The 13,297-nt window shown below is 41.9% G+C and overlaps 1 long non-coding RNA gene across 1 annotated transcript; it reads right to left on the bottom strand.

Moving 5' to 3' along the window:
• Window positions 1-4,319: 4,319 nt before the first annotated feature.
• Window positions 4,320-10,454, bottom strand: LOC138846556 (uncharacterized). The gene is made up of 2 exons (XR_011384048.1): window positions 10,255-10,454; window positions 4,320-5,471 (listed from the first exon to the last, which is right to left on the bottom strand). It is a non-coding gene; the product is annotated as an uncharacterized lncRNA (long non-coding RNA).
• Between the last annotated feature and the right edge of the window lie 2,843 nt (window positions 10,455-13,297).

Below are 13,297 nucleotides of genomic sequence, written 5' to 3'. Positions count from 1 at the left end.
GAGGGTGGAAAGGCAAGAACCACAAATGCATCTACAAGCAGAAAGACAGCCAAACTCATCCATTTATTTATTTAATTATTTAAAATTTTTTATTATTTATTTGAGAGGTGGTGTTACAGACAGTGAGAGGGAGAGACAGAGAGAAAGATCTTCTGTCCGTTGGTTCACTCCCCAAATAGTCACAACGGCCAGAACTGTGTTCATCTGAAGCCAGGAGCCAGGAGCTAGGAGTTTCTTCCAGTCTCCCACATGGGTGCAGGGCCCTAAGGACTTGGGCCATCTTCTACTGCTTTCCCTGGCCATAGCAGAGAGCTGGATTGGAAGAGGAGCAGCCAGGACTAATACCAGTGCACAAATGGGATGCTGGTGCTGCAGGCTGTTTTAATATTTACTTATTTATTGAATTACACAGAGAAAGAGAGAATGAAACATTCACACAGAGAGAGAATAAAAGAGTCAAGTGGAGAGAACTCTCCTGTCCACTGGTATATTGCACAAATGCCCACAAAGGCTAGGATTAGGACAGGCTGAAGCTGGAAACCAGGAACTCAATCCAGGTCTCACATGTGGTTGGCAGTGACTTAAGCACTTGAGCCAGGGTGTGCATTAGCAGGAAGGTGGAGTTGGGAGTGGAGCTAGGAGTGGAACCCAGGAACTCCAATATGGAATGAGGGCTTCCCGTGTGGTTTCTTAACCACTGTATCAAATGCCTGCCCCAAAGCTAGCCATTTATAAGGAATCCACTCCCGTGGTAACTCACTGCTGTCATTAATCCATTCATGAGGGGTCAGATCCTTCATAACCTAATGACCTCTTAAAGGTCCTACCTCTCAATAGCTAGATTAGTGATTAAATTTCCAACACTTGAACTTTGTGGGGACATATTTACCTTATAGCAAGTGGAAACTAGATAAAATGAAGTTAGAGGTATATAGCCTCACTTAGAGTGAGCAACATATTCAGGCACTCGAAATGAAGAGGATATCCAAAACCAAATGTGAGAAGGTGCTGAAGTCCAGACAGCTCACTGACGCATGCAAACCTGGCTGTAGGCTCGAGTTGCTAACATGACATTAGGGAAATCTAGGGCTCCAAGCCTCATGAACAAGAGGAGACCTAGCTGTGTCAAGTGGGGAGTGAAGAAGGGCTGCCCCACTGTGAAATGGGGTCTAGGAAACCCTGCTACCGGCTACATGAGAATTTGACCTCTACTATGGACTGTGGGTAGGAAAAATGTTGCTAAATATATTGGAACCCTAGGCTATGTCACAAATGATGATGGGGTCTCAGTTTGCACTAGCTTTTGACTGATTAGCTGAGAAGTGGCCTTTAAAATGGTCCAGTTCTTAAAGAATCAAAGTGATCTTGTAAAAGGAATCTTGAAATATTCAGTAGAGTTGCTTCTCTAACTCAGAGAACACAAACAAGACTTTATTGGAAAATTCAGTATTAGCAATCATGTAAAGAACTGCACAAATGAGAAGATGTGTTCTTCCAGAAGTATAAATATTAGAAATGATGCAATCAGGGACTTGAAAACACACTTTGAAAGTGTTTATAAATGTGCTAAGAGATATGAGTTTCTACCATTTTGATGCATATTTCCTTTATAGACCCTTGTTTCCATTGAGAATCATTTTCTTTCTGCTTGAAGAACTATCTTTCATGTCTCAGATGATGCATTGTTTTAAAAAATATTCCATATACATGTTGTGTCAACATTTTTTTCAGTACTTGGAAAATATTGTTCCTTTTCCTTCTGCCTTGCATAGTTTCTGACAAGAAACAGGTATTTATCTTATCTTGTTAATCTTGGTGTAATGTGTCTTCTTTTCAGCTGCTTTTAAGGTTTTGTTTTTGTATTTGGTTTCTGGAAGGTTGATTATGGTGGGTCTTCTGTGATTTCTTTGTGTTTTTCCTACTGGGAGTTTACTGAGCTTTTAAAAAGTTTCTGTGGTTTCTTGTGTAAGTTTTTTTTTAACTTTTTTTAGTAAATATAAATTTCCAAATAAATTATGGATTACAGTGGCTTTCCCTCCCCATAACTTCCCTCCCACCCACAATCTTCCCATCTCCTGCTCCCTCTCCCATTCCATTCACATCAAGATTCATTTTCAATTCTCTTTATAAACAGAAGATCAATTTAGTATATATTAAGTAAAGATTTCAACAGTTTACACTCACACATAAACATAAAGTGTAAAGTACTGTTTGAGTACTAGTTATACATTAATTCACATTGTACAACACATTAAGGACAGAGATCCTACATGAAGAGTAAGTGCACAGTGACTCCTGTTGTTGGATTAACGAACTGACACTCTTGTTTATGATGTCAGTAATCACCCTAGGCTCTTGTCATGAGTTGCCCAGGCTATGGAAGCCTTTTGAGTTCACTGACTCTGATCTTATTTAGACAAGGTCATAGTCAATGGGAAAGTTCTCTCCTCCCTACAGAGAAAGGTACCTCCTTCTTTGATGGCCTGTTCTTTCCACTGGGATCTCACTTGCAGAGATCTTTCATTTAGGTCTTTTTTTTTTAGCCAAATTGTCTTGGCTTTCCATGCCTAAAATACTCTCATGGGCACTTCAGCCAGATCCAAATGCCTTAAGGGCTGATTCTGAGGCCAGAGTGCTATTTAGGACATCTGCCATTCTATGAGTCTGCTGTGTATCTCGCTTCCCATGTTGGATCATTCTCTCCTTTTTAATTCTACCAGTTAGTATTAGCAGACACTAGTCTTGTTTATGTGATCTTTTGACTCTTAGTCCTATCATTATGATCAATTGTGAACTGAAATGGATCACTTTGACTAGTGAGATGGCATTGGTACATGACACCTTGAAGGGATTGAATTGGAATCTCCTGGCACATTTCCAACTCTATATTTGGGGCAAGTCAGCTTGAGCATGTCCCAAATCGTACATCTCTTACCTCTCTTATATTTAACAGAGATCACTTTCCAGTTAAATTTAAACACCGAGGAATAATTGTGTGTTAATTAAAGAGTTCAACCAATAGTATTAAGTAGAACAAAAAAATACTAAAAGGGATAAAGTATTGAGTTGTTCATCAACATTCAGGACAAGGGTTGATCAAGTCATCGTTTCTCATAGTGTCCATTTCACTTCAACAGGTTTCCTTTTTGGTGCTTGGTTAGTTGTCACCGATCAGGGAGAACACATGATATTTGTCCTTCTGAGACTGGCTTATTTCACTCAGCATAATATTTTCCAGATTCCTCCATTTTGTTGCAAATGACCAGATTTTATTGTTTTTTTTTTTTTTTACTGCTCTATAGTGTTCTATATTGTACATGTTCCATAATTTCTTTATCCAGTCTACTGTTGATGGGCATTTAGGTTGATTCCAGGTCTTAGCTATTGTGAATTGAGCTGCAATAAACATTAAGGTGCTGCCGCTCCCTTGCCCGCAAAGGAACGACACTGTTCGCAGCTCATCGGTCTTCAGCAGACTTTTAATGGGAAAATAACAGGGACAGTGAAAGAATGAAAGGAGGAGAGTGGACAGGAAAGCCCCCTCTTTCCTCAGCACATAGCTTATATACAAAATCTGGCCAATTGCAAGCGGGCTCAAGTCCATGCACGGAACACTCCAATCCGCTGTCTGTTCACGCAGTGTGCACGCATCCTCGGGCCAATCAGATGAGGTGTCACGCAGCAGGCAGGCTCACCGCGCGGTCCTCGGCACCATCTTGTTGTTTACAACATTCTCAACTCCTCTGGAACGTCCCGACCGTGGGAAAGCATTGCCCTAACTGAAACTAGCAACATTCGCCTTGTGATAAAGACACAGCAACAGCTATCAGACCGACCTTGACGTGGGGGCTCCATGGCTGCGCATCCCATGGAGCCCCACATCTCCCCCTTCTTTATTATTTAAATGGCATGGAAACGTGCCTGTCTTAGGTACCCAATGGCGCGCTACCTGCTTACCCGTCATGGAGGTAATAGGAAGCCTGTCCTACCCTCTGTCTTAGGTTGCTAGGAGCGCCCATCAGTGTTTACCCGTCTTTGACTACCGCTCCATCATGCTAAGCCATACTTCTTTATTGGGGTGAGATCGCAAGGTGGCCAGCGTAGCCTGTTGGATTATCAAGTTGGTATTCTGCTGACGGAGTGCTAAGGCTCTGATCCATCTGGCTATGAAGGCAAGGCCCAGTAGTATCATGACACACAAGCAACCGATAGTGACCCATTCTTTAACTTGAGCCCTGTCTTAGGTAGGTACAGGATGTGGAGTGTCTTACCCATTTTTAAGTACCATTTTAGCCCAACATTAGGTGAGAGATGAAACATACAGCCAAATATTAATTATTTTTGATTACAAAGGAGGTTTGGTACAAAGTTTTAAGTGATGAATGTCAGTCCATACAGACTGTAGCGAAGATAGCACAAATTGTAGAACACATGGAAAACAACCCATACAAAGTATGAAAATCAGTAACAATCTAGCCCGCATTAATAACCAATGAATCCATTGAAACCCTTCAAATGTTAGTGGGTTAGTAATAAACATATGTTGCATTTTACTCTTAAGTTTATCCATAACAGACTCTATATATGGCATTGTTAGTAATGTTAAAACAACATTCCCCTGGAACAGATTTACAGCTTACATGATCTTTTAACAGCAAATAATTGATAGCTGCTCGGTTTAAGAGTACTCCTGAACGAACTTGATCCAATTTTTTAGCTATATTGGATAGCGCAGTAGCAGTAAGATTGATTGTTTTGGTCACCAAATGTGTAAGCCTTTGTAGTCCACGATTATTTCCATAAACCAATCCAGGAACTCCCACTAGCTGCATAGCCATGGTGAAAGCAGGTCTCCAATTAAGATGACATCATCATCACAGTTCTCATGTAATGAGCGTCACTGTCGTGCCTTTGGAAATACAGATGTTAGCATTGGGGCCACACGGCCCAATGAGCAGTTGTGAAAATCATTAGGGGCTAACAATGTAAAAGCAAATTGGTTGCATAAAAATACCCATCCCTTAAGAGCCCATGTCCCATACCAGTACTGGATCAGGTCCATTCCATTGATTGGTGATAGGATCCTTTCATTTTACCATTGTTCTTACCCCAGCTGTTTGTGGATGCCACTGTTGAATAGCTGCAAGACGACCATCTTTATCCAATGTGAAAAAATTTAAAATGAATAAAGCATGTGAGAGCCATTTGTTAGGAGAATGGGCAAGAACCCTAAACTCCCCCTTTTGTTTATATCATTAAAATATTGTTTTAAAGTGTGATGTGTATGTAGAATATTGTCTTGACCCTGAGGATTATAAGGAATGTCAGTAACATGAGATAGAAAGTTACACAAAAATTTCTGAAAGAGGCAGAAATATAAGCAGGTCCATTATCCGTTTTAATCTGCTTTGGAGTTCCTAGGGAAGCAAAAGCTTGTAAGCAACGGGCAATAACATGTCTTGTAGCTTTACCTGTATGTAAGGAAGCAAAAATAAATTTAAAACAAGCATCAATAGACACATGTATATATGTTTGTTTACCAAATTCCATGAAGTGGGTGATATCCATTTGCCATAGTTGATTGGGGAATAAATTACGAGGATTAATTCGAAAGTGAGGTACTGGTAACTGGATGGAGCAAGTAGAACAGAATTTTACAATTTGTCGAGCTTGTTCTTGAGTAATATTATGTTGTAAGTGTAACGTATGAGCATTTAAATGATGTGAAACGTGATCTTTTGTTGCTGTAGCAATAGAATATATTTATAGAGCAGAATCTGCCAAATGATTACCCTCTACCAAAGGTCCAGGAAGGTTGGAATGTGCTCAAATATGACCTATAAAGAAAGGACAGGTATGCTGTCGAATGACAGTGCAAATGCGAGAAAACAGAGGAGAAGCAGCTGAGGATCCAGGAACGAACAAGTGTCCAATTGAGGCACCGATAGGAACACATATTTGCTATTGGTATATGTGTTAAGTGCTACATCCAAAGTAGACTGCAATGCAAGTGTAACAGCAGCTAATTTAACTAGCTGTAAAGATGAAAAAGAGGTGTTAATAACTGTATGGTGACCATCACAAATTACAGAAGCTTGACATCCTTTTAGGATATTGAATAAAGGTTTAAGGTCTCCTGTTGTGAGGTGGAGATGTGCAGAAAGCAAATTAATATTCCCTAGAAGTTTTTGAAACTTATTTAAAGTCTGTAAAGAATCCAATTGTAAGGTGACTTTCTGTGGAAGTATTTTTCATGGGTACAATTGGAAGCCTAGATATTGATAAGGATATTGAAGTTGTATTTTCTCAGGGGCTATGATAAGACCAAAAGCAGATAATTACTCTCTTATTACTGTCAGACATTGTATCACCAAAAATTTCTCGGGTCCAGCTATCAAAATATCATTTATATAGTGTATAATATATAAATTGCTATATTTTTTGCAAATTTTTTGAAGAGCAGCATCAATGAATTGTTGGCACAAAGTAGGGCTATTAGCCATTTTTTGAGGTAAGATCCTCCATTGGCATCTTTGTATAGGTTTTTTTTAAAATTTACTGATGGAACACTGAAAGCAAATCGGGGACAATCTTTTGGATGTAAAGGTATAGTATAAAAATAATCTTTTAAATCTATTATTGCAATATAAGAGTCCTTTGGAATTGCAGTAGGCAATGGTAAACCTGGTTGTAAAGCCCCCAAAATTTCCACAGTAGCATTAACAGCCCTAAGGCCTGGAAGCAATTGCTGTCTCCCAGATATTTTTTCTGATAACAAAAATAGGACTATTCCAAGGAGAATTAGAAGGAACTATATGTCTTGCTGTTAATTGTTCTTTCACCAATATCTGTGCAGCAGTTATCTTTTCCTGCAGTAAAGGCCACTGATCCACCCACACGGGATTATCTGATTTTTATTTTATTTAATTTTTTGCATGGGGCACAGGCTGACCAGTAGCCATCAAGGGAAACCCAAGCCTCTCTGGTCATGATTGACAGTTACAGTAACTGGAGATGTGATGCTTTGTTGTTGTTTCTCTAAACCCTTACCTGGCAAATGACCTTGTTGAAGTATGTTAATGGTAACAATCTTACTTGGACTATGTATAAAAGCCCCCATTTGAGTTAGAATATCACGTCTCCAGAGATTAACAAGTAATGCAGCCAAAATATAGGGGCGACAGGCTCCAGTATTACCTGCTTCATCCTCCCATTGTAGCAATTTGGAACTTTGTGTTAATCTTTGACTCCGAGCAATACCTTGCAATTGAGTTATGGTAATTTTCTTTTTCCAATTTGTGGGCCAGCTTGCTGCTGAAATAACAGAGACATCAGCTCCAGTATCTAAAAGACCACTGAATAACTTTTTATTTAATTTTAAGAAAAATTTGGGTCGGTCCTTAGTTATGGGTTGTATTCAATAAGCATTAGAAGATCCAAAACCGTTATTTTCTCTTTTATTTAAAAAAGACCTACCAATTGAAGAGAAGGGGAACAGAATCAAGTGAGCAATGCATTGTCCTGGAGGTAAAGTTACATTATTGGCTTGAGTCATAATTTTTATCTCACCAGTAAAGTCAGTGTTTATAACTCCAGGAAAAACCTGTAACCCTTTCATAGTTATACTACTTCTGCCCAGTAGGAGACCAAAAATCCCAGTTGGCAAAGGACCAAAAATCCCAGTAGGGAGGCCTTGTGGGCCCATCTCAGGGGTCAATACTGTATAGGAGGTGGCACTGAGGTCCAGTCCTGCACTACCCTCTGTGACTCTGTGGAGGAAATTGACGGATTTAGGGTGTTCTGTTGAGGAACAAATGTCATGGCCCCCAAAATTTGTTGGGATGGGGCCTGGGGCCAGCCCCGCTTTTAGTTTTCTGAACTTTATTTATTTAAGGAATTATCATTTTTATCAGTTTTGGAGTGACATTTATTGGTCCAATGCCTTTCCCTTTAGCACCAGGGGCAAATCCCAGGAGGAGGGGCTTTTTTGATGTTTGACTTTTGGACAATATTTGTACATGTCCCTGTTGCCCACATTGATAGCACCCTCATTTATCAGGCATAGTCCTCCTTGTTGATTTTTGTAATGACATACCAAGCAGAGTGGCAGGTCCTGAATGTTCTGTTTTTTAAATTAATTTATTTTGTTAATTTTTTATTAAGGGGACTGTTACAGAACACCTCAGCCACAATAGCCAATTGATTCATATTTGTGTTGTACTTATGCTTTGTAGAATTTACAGTACTGTGGGCATTACTAGGCAATCTTTACACAGCACCAGAAAAGGATACATACTGAGAATCAAACATTATTAGTAATCATCACGGGCACGTTTAACGTTCAGCTTGACTGCGTGTTCCCCCGGGATGAAACAGCAGCAGCAGAGGCTTGCTCCGGCTCCTCCTTAAAGCCCCCAAGGACAAGGGTGGCTCATTGCCAAGATCTTAGGCAAGCAGTGCGTCCCATCCCGGATCTTGGCCAGAGAGCCGAGACACGAAGCATGCCCACCTGTTTATCAGAAAACATTCCTTTATCCCCTCCCCGGGAGCTGGCCAGGCTCCCAAGGAGCAGGAGAAGGTCATCCGGCAGACAAGTTACTTGTTTATCAGAGCCAAACAAAGACACAAGCCTCTCCATCCCAAAAATCTGTCCTTACATTTGGCCCTAGAGTTGCACCAAGGTATAGGCATAATTAACACATCATACAAATATAATACAAATTTTCTATACAAATATACATCCAGCAATCAAACACAATAATATTCAATATGTTTTAAGGATAAATTGAAACATATCTGAGGGAATTAGCCTCTTATTATCAGTAATTATTACATTTCTGTAGGTGTGTGGAATCTTAACTACTTGCGGCATATTTTGACTTACATTTTTTTTGTAAAGCAAACCAAGCATAATCTGTCCAAGCATTCCTATCAATAATAGGGGTAGAGTTAGTACATAAAACAAAAACAAAATGGGTAGTCCGGACACTTTGTCACCACAATTTCTCATTGCACATAGTAATATTAACTTTATAACAGGTAACATTTACTTTAAATGAAATATTTAAATGCAAGGTGAGGGCTTTCCAGTGTACACTGATCTATATTTTTTACTCCCAGTGTTTCTTATCCACAACACCCTCTTCAGCAAACCAAGGACTAATTGTTTCAACAGCACTGATAAGCTGCTCTACAGTTTGTTTCTTTAACCCTATTCTCTATATCTGCAACAAAGTTTTCACAGCCTTTGTCACGGCTTGCTTTGTTTCTTTAAATGCACATTTAAGTTTTTTCTGAGGAAATCCCAATGTTGCTTATTCACGACTCCTTTTTCGAACCAAGGACTGACTATTTTTATAGCATTAATGAACCATTCTATGGCTCGCCTTGTTTAACCCTATTCCCTGTATCTGTAATGGAGTCTTTATAGTCTTTTTTTTTTTTTCTTTTTTCTAGGGGCCGATTTAGGGAGAGTCAATGGACGATACCGCGGCGGCGGTTCATCCTCTAAGGAGAAATTTGCTAGCTTAGTCAAACTGGGATATAAATGAGATGGCCCCCTCGAGCGCAGGGGTGCACTCGATGGGGGATGGTCCTTCACTGAATTTTTCTCTGTCTCATCCGGTGGCTGGTCCCTACAGGGACCTTTGTCCGTCTGTTTCCTGTCCCACTGACTACCACAGTCACTAGACTGACTATCATGCCGAGACTCCTCCTGAACCTTCTCTAGGAGCTCGCATCCTTCATCAAGTAAAAGCCCTATGCTCTCAGTGGGGTTCTGAAGTGTCTGTTCAATGAGTTGCCATAATCTAAGTATTTCTGCCGGCTCTCCGGCTGCTCTCAACTGTCCCCCTACTCTCCGCCACTGTTGCTCATCTAATTCGCCACCTTCCACAAACCGTGGTGACATCTTGGCAACAGCCCTAGTGAATGCACATACTGTGGCCGCCTTAACGGGCGTCCCCGCAGCTTTTAACAAGCAGCTCAACAGCATGTGCAACCTAGTGGTGGACGGAGAATAGTCCATTTGGAGGTAAAAAGGAAGTTTCTGAGTATTGTCCATTTCGAGGTAAAAAGGAAGTTTCCGCCTATTTCCTGGCGTTTCTGAACATTTTGTACTCCCGCCTTTTAAGGGATTCCTTTACCCTTTTTTCTGGCGCTTAATTTCCCCGTCTTTCCTCGACGGAACCGCGGTTTCTATTCTTTCCCCAGCTGGATTTCCGTGCACTCGCACGCTTACCTTTTGTTTCTTACCTATTCCTGCGTGGAAAAAGTGGTCCGGATCCGAGTCACGGCACCACTTGCCGCTCCCTTGCCCGCAAAGGAACGACACTGTTCGCAGCTCATCGGTCTTCAGCAGACTTTTAATGGGAAAATAACAGGGACAGTGAAAGAATGAAAGGAGGAGAGTGGACAGGAAAGCCCCCTCTTTCCTCAGCACATAGCTTATATACAAAATCTGGCCAATTGCAAGCGGGCTCAAGTCCATGCACGGAACACTCCAATCCGCTGTCTGTTCACGCAGTGTGCACGCATCCTCGGGCCAATCAGATGAGGTGTCACGCAGCAGGCAGGCTCACCGCGCGGTCCTCGGCACCATCTTGTTGTTTACAACATTCTCAACTCCTCTGGAACGTCCCGACCGTGGGAAAGCATTGCCCTAACTGAAACTAGCAACATTCGCCTTGTGATAAAGACACAGCAACAGCTATCAGACCGACCTTGACGTGGGGGCTCCATGGCTGCGCATCCCATGGAGCCCCACAAGGTGCAGACAGCTTTTTGTTTGCCAATTTAATATCCTTTGGGTAAATTCCAAGGAGTGGGATGGCTGGGTCGAACGGTAGGGTTCTCTTCAGGTTTCTGAGGAATCTCCAGACTGACTTCCATAGTGGCTTGACCAGTTTGCATTCCCACCAACAGTGGGTTAGTGTCCCTTTTTCCTCACATCCTCCCCAGCATCTGTTGTTGGTAGATTTCTGTATGTGAGCCATTCCAACCAGGGGGGGGGAGGTGAAACCTCATTGTGGTTTTGATTTGCATTTCCCTGATGGGTAGTGATCCTGAACATTTTTTCATATGTCTGTTGGCCATTTGGATTTCCTCTTTTGAAAAATGTCTATTGAGGTCCTTGGCCCATCTCTTAAGTGGGTTGTTTGTTTTGCTGTTGTGGAGTTTCTTGATCTCTTTGTAGATTCTGGTTATTAATCCTTTATCTGTTGCATAGTTTGCAAATATCTTTTCCCATTCTGTCACTTGCCTCTTCACTTTCCTGACTATTTCTTTTGTAGTACAGAAACTTCTCAATTTGATGCAATCCCAATTGTTAATTTGGCTTTGACTGCCTGTGCCTCCAGGGACTTTTCCAAGAAGCCTTTGCCTGTGCCTATATCTTTCAGGGTTTCTCCAATGTTCTCTAATAATTTGATGGTGTTGGGTCATAGATTTAGATCTTTAATCCATGTTTGTTGTGGTGGATTTGTTTCTGAGAGGAAGAGCATGGTGGGGAAGAGGTGCGGAGTCACCACACAGACCCCAAGTGTTGGGTGAAAGCAGGCCTGAGGCAAGTAGCATGCAGACTCGTTTATTTCAGTTGCTACAGCTGCTTATATAGCCAAGGCAGCCAATCCAGTCAAGGGGCGGTCTATGCCCTAACCAATCACAGCCTGTTGCCAGGTAGTTTCCAAAGCCATCCAATCACAGCCTGTTGCCAATCAGGCTCTATTACCAGGCAGTTTCTGGAACCATCCAATCACAGCCTGTTGTCAGTCAGGCTCTGTTGTCATGTCGTTTCCGAAGCCATCCAATCACAACCTGCTCTCAGTCAGGCTCTGTTGTCGTGTGGTTTCTGAAACCATCCAATCACAGCCTGTTGCCAGGCAGTTTCTGTTGCCAGTGGCCATCTTGGCACGACCTTCTCACCTTCTCATTCCACCACATTTCCCCTTTTTAGTTTTTGAGCAATGGGAGGCATGATTCTTGGCCATACCATTGTTGACCCCATTTCCATGTGGTCTCCGTACACGCCTGTGCTTGTCTTAGGTTGTCCCCCAGGGGATCTTACCCACCATTGATTACCAGCACTCAAAACAGGAGACCACAGCAGTGCTTGCTCAGATGGAGGTAGGAATGAAGAACAGTGATAATAAGGAATGGCATGACACACACGGGCTGTGGGCCATTTGAGTGGCTGATCAGAGCTAGTGGGGTATAAAGCAGTAATGGATGTGGCTATGGGCAGTTTCTCAGGGTAGGATGATAGGGCAGGTGTGTCTGCTAACAAGGCAGACTCCCAGTCTTGTTTCAACTGGTTCTGTTTGGCTGTCACTTGCAGGCTTGATGTTTCTGGCTGGTACCCAAATGGGCTGTTCCGCATTCTCTGGATAGACACAAGCATATCCTTGACCCTTGGTTAGCAGAGGGTGTGGTCCCTTCCATTCTCCTGTCAGGGGTCTTTCCACCTAACCATAGGGGCTGGGGGCTGGGATGGAAAGGATCCCCAGTGTTTATAAGCTGGGCTGATCCCTTGGGAATCAAAACTAAGAAATTTGATAGTAAAAAGAACCTCTGTCAAAGCAAGCTGTGGGTCTGGGGGCATATGATGGTTTTTCTGTCTTTGTAAGAGATCTTTAATTGTCCTATGAGTTCTTTCAATGATTGCCTGTCCATGTGGTTTCTATGGGATACCTGTGGCAGACTGTATGTTCCAGAATGTCAGGAAGAAATTAAATTCCTGTGATGTATACGCTGGCCCGTTATCAGTCTTTATGGTTCAGGGGACACCAAGAACCAGATTGGCTGATTTAACTGCCTTTATCACATTACTAGCCTTTTCTCCAGATTGGGCTGTTGCAAATACAGCCTTTGAATAAGTATCTACCACCACATGGACAAACTGAAGTTTACCAAAGGAGTTCATGTGGGTGACATCCACTTGCCAGAGCTTATTAGGAGCAAGGCCTCACGGGGTCACTACTGCTTGTTGCAGTGGGCCTAATGGGGCGAGGGGTACACAATTCTTGCAAGAGTGCACTAGGTGTTTGCATTGGCTCATTGTTAGCTCCGGGAAAAGCAATTTTATGTTTCTTTCTTACATATGAAATTTTTGGTGTAGAATATGCCCTTGTTCTAGGTGTCCAATGGAAGCCGTGATGCAGGAGATAAGACGATCAACCTTTTTTGTTGCCTTGGTTAATAAAGCCAGGTAACCCAGTAAGTGATCTTATGTGCGAGTTATACCATGGGTATTTTCTGTTCTCAGTTAGCTCTTTAAGTGTTGGGAATATGTGATCAATTG

This window comes from Oryctolagus cuniculus, chromosome 18, assembly GCF_964237555.1.
Source record: "Oryctolagus cuniculus chromosome 18, mOryCun1.1, whole genome shotgun sequence".
NCBI classification, from domain to species: Eukaryota; Metazoa; Chordata; class Mammalia; order Lagomorpha; family Leporidae; genus Oryctolagus; species Oryctolagus cuniculus.
Note: the sequence above shows the minus strand (reverse complement) of the source record. Positions and strands in the feature narration are given on the sequence as shown.